The sequence below is a fragment of the Palaemon carinicauda genome, chromosome 31 (genome assembly GCF_036898095.1).
Source record: "Palaemon carinicauda isolate YSFRI2023 chromosome 31, ASM3689809v2, whole genome shotgun sequence".
Lineage (NCBI taxonomy): Eukaryota > Metazoa > Arthropoda > Malacostraca > Decapoda > Palaemonidae > Palaemon > Palaemon carinicauda.
This window is the reverse complement of record NC_090755.1, coordinates 26,044,247-26,048,867: the sequence shown is the minus strand read 5'-3', so window position 1 is coordinate 26,048,867 and position 4,621 is coordinate 26,044,247.

Sequence of the window (4,621 nt, the reverse complement as noted above, 5' to 3'; positions counted from 1 at the left end):
TCAGAGTATTTAACGTTTCATATCCCGTATTATTCATATACTGTTAAATCCTAACTGTCAAAGGACTCATGAAATAAGAAAGTCTTCAGTTTCCTCTTGAAAGCTTTAATGTTTTCAATCATTCGAATGTTTCTTGGGAGCTTATTATATAGTCTCGGGGCCGCATATTTAAAGGCTCTGGAGGCCAAAGGACATAAATCTAGGTTCCAACAGTTTGAAGCCATCTGTAACTATTCTCGTGTCGACACGATTTGTTGGTTGCGCTATATGTACCAATTCTCTTAAGTATTTTGGACGCCCGGTTCTGATAACTTGGTGGGTTATTGTACATATCTTAAATTCAATTCTCGCTTTAATCGGCAGCTAGTGTAAATCGATTATTATTGGGGTGATCCTTTATCTAGGTGGGACACCTTTTATCAGCCTTGCTCCTCTGTTTATTATGTTAAGTTGCATTTTTGGTAAATTGTAATAGATAGAGTTGCAGTAGTCAAACGATGAGATGGCTGCTCAAAGTTAATTTATGTATTTTTTATATTGCCAGTTTTCTGTTTTTTTATTTATTCATTTTTAAATGTTATTAAGTTCCTCCTTTATTTAAACCAGATGTCTCTATCACTCACTGTCCAAAGGAAAAGGTAACCCTTATGGCTGATGTGTTTGACAGTAAGAAGATAAAAGAGACTCGATCGAACTCATTTGTTTTCCTGAGGCTAAAGTAGTTTTTCAGTCCAGTGAAATTAAAACTCTTATTATTATTATTATTATTATTATTATTATTATTATTATTATTATCCAAGCTACAACCCTAGTTGGAAAAGCAAGATGCTATAAGCCCAGGGGCTCCAACAGGGAAAAATAGCCCAGTGAGGAAAGGAAATAAGGAAATAAATAAATGAAGAGAACAAATTAACAATAAATCATTCTAAAAAAAGTAACAACGTCAAAACAGACATGTCATATATAAACTATTAACAACATCAAAAACAAATATGTCATAAATAAACTATAAAAAGACTCATGTCCGCCTGGTCAACAAAAAAGTATTTGCTCCAACTTTGAACTTTTGAAGTTCTACTGATTCAACTACCCGATTAGGAAGATCATTCCACAACTTGCTAACAGCTGGAATAAAACTTCTAGAGTACTGCCTAGTATTGAGCCTCATGATGGAGAAGGCCTGGCTATTAGAATTAACTGCCTGCCTAGTATTACGAACAGGATAGAATTGTCCAGGGAGATCTGAATGTAAAGGATGGTCAGAGTTATGAAAAATCTTATGCAACATGCATGATGAACTAATTGAACGACGGTGCCAGAGATTAATATCTAGATTAGGAATAAGAAATTTAATAGACCGTAAGTTTCTGTCCAACAAATTAAGATTAGAATCAGCAGCTGAAGACCAGACAGGAGAACAATACTCAAAACAAGGTAGAGTGAAAGAATTAAAACACTTCTTCAGAATAGATTGATCACCGAAAATCTTGAAAGACTTAATCAATAAGCCTATTTTTTGTGCAATTGAAGAAGACACAGACCTTTTATGTTTCTCAAAAGTAAATTTGCTGTCGAGAATCACACCTAAAATTTTGAAAGAGTCATACAAATTTAAAGAAACATTATCAATACTGAGATCCGGATGTTGAGGAGCCACTTTCCTTGACCTACTTACAATCATACTTTGAGTTTTGTTAGGATTCAACTTCATACCCTATAATTTGCACCATGCACTAATTCTAGCTAAATCTTTATTAAGGGATTCACCAACCCCAGATCTACATTCAGAGGATGGAATTGATGCAAAGAGAGTAGCATCATCTGCATATGCAACAAGCTTGTTTTCTAGGCCAAACCACATGTAATGTGCATATAGTATGAAAAGTAATGGGCCAAAAACACTACCCTGTGGAACACCGGATATCACATTCCTATAATCACTATGGTGCCCATCAACAACAACTCTTTGAGATCTATTATTTAAAAAATCAATAATAATGCTAAGAAACGACCCACCCACTCCCAACTGTTTCAGTTTGAAAACAAGGGCCTCATGATTAACACGGTCAAAGGCAGCACTAAAATCAAGGCCAATCATACGAACTTCCTGACCACAATCAAGGGATTTCTGCACAGCATTGGAGATTGTAAGAAGGGCATCACATGCTCCAAGGCCTTTACGAAAACCAAATTGCAAACCAGGGAGTAGATGATTACCTTCAGCAAACCTATTAAGACGTTTTGCCAGAAGACGTTCAAAAACTCTTGATGGACTTTGATAGTATTGAGGTCTAGAACTAAATGGTATTTTTCCTTTTATTTTTATTAAGACCGCCAATTTATTGGCCCCTAAGTTGCCTGTTATTTTCTGCAAATTAGCAAGAAAATTTTCCTTTTGCACTTTTTGGAGAATTCATAATGTTTCTCTCTTAAGTAAATGTGCGTGTGGTAGTTATAGCCCTGCTGATAGCAGCCCAATTTATATAACTCCCATATTATCTAAAGTTTTTGGACGTCTTTTAATTGGTAAAACGTCTAAGCAGGTATGCTGAAGATAATAATCTGTTCCTTAGTTTACAATTTGGCTTTCGCAAAGGCCTTGGAGCATGTGATGCCTTACTTATAATTTCTAATGCTGTACAGAAATCCCTTGATTGTGGTCAGGAAATTCGTATAATTGGCCTTGATTTTAGTGTTAACTTTGACTGTCTTAATCATAAGGCCCTTGTTATCAAACTCAAAAGTTGGGAGTAGGTGGATCTTTTCTTGGCATTTTTGTGGAATTTTTAAGAAATAGATTTCCGAGTTGTTGTTAATGGGCACCATCGTGAGTGAGTATAGGAATGTGATATCTGGTGTTCCTCAGGGTAGTGTTCTTAGCCTATTACATTTCATACTATATACACGTACAGTATGTGGTTTATCCTATGCAGACGATGCTACTCTCTTTGCATCAATTCCATCTCCTGAATGTAGATCTGGGGTTGCTGAATCCGTTAATGGAGATCTAGCTAAAATTAGTATGAGGTGCAAATTATGGGGCATGAAGTTGAACACTAACAAAACTCAAAGTATGATTGTAAGTAGATCAAGGACAGCAGCAACTCAACATCCAAATCTCTGCTTTGATTATATTACTTTAACTATGTACAACACCTTTAAAATTTTAGGTGTGATTGTTGATTCCAAATTTACTCTGGAGAAACGTTCGGTCTGTTTCTTCAAATTCACAAAAGTTGATTCATTAAGAAATTATTTTAAGATTTTCGGTGATTAATCTATTCTAAAAAGAATAAAATAACTCGTTCATCCTACTCTGTTTTGAGTATTGTTTTCCTTTCTCGTCTTCAGCTGCTGACTCTCATCTTGGAGAAAAACTTGCATTCTATTAAATTACTCATTCCTGATCTAGATATTAATCTCTGGCACTGTCGTTCAGTTAGCTCTTTTCACATGTTGCATAAGATTTTTTTCATAATTCTGACCATCCTTTAGTTTTGGATCTTCCCCGACTGTATCTTTTTATACGTACTAATGTTTATGCAATTAATTATAACGCCCATGCCTTCTCCATCTTAAGTCCCAACACTAAATAGTATTCTAAAAGTTTTATTCCAACTGTGGGTAGATTGTGGAATGATCTCTCTAATCAGGCAGTTAATTCGGTGAAACTTCAAAAGTTCAAACTTGCAGTGAATATTTTTTATGTTGAACAGGGTGACATAAGTCTCTTTTCATAGTTTATATACGACGGATCTATTTTAACGTTACTGATCAGAAGATGACTTATATTCTTTATTCGTTACTTCTCATATAGCTTATTTATTTCTTCATTTCCTTTCCCGGTTGGAGCCCTTGGACTTGTAGCATCCTGCTTTTCCAACTAGGGTTGTGGCTTAGCTAATAATGATAATAATGATAATGATAATAATAATAATAATAATAATAATAATAATAATAATAATAATAATAATAATAATAATTTGTTATGGCGCTGAATTATCAGTGTTGCGCTGAAATCCATATTCAGTATGCATCCCTTTTTATTACTGTTATTATTATTACTAGTGTACCCTAGCCGTCAAAAATGACTACTGAATATTTAGATACATATACCCACACACACACGCACAGACACAGATTCAACCCTTCTCAACCCCTCCCCCTTTCCTAACTACAACTCGGCAGTTTCAGTTGTGACTACTCCATTCCCCCTACCCGTGGGACGGGAAGAGACGGAGTAGTCATTTGTCTGGCAATGCTGCTCAGTGCGACACGAATATATATATATATATATATATATATATATATATATATATATATATATATATATATATATGTGTATATATATGTATATATATGTGTATATATATATATATATATACATATATATATACATATATATATATATACATATATATATATATATATATATATATACATATATATATATATATATATATATATATATATATATATATATATATATATATATATATATATATATATATCCACACACATACACCCAGACACATTGCTCTATATTATATAGGGGAGATAATCGTTATTATTATTATTATTATTATTATTATTATTATTATTATTATTATTATTATTATTA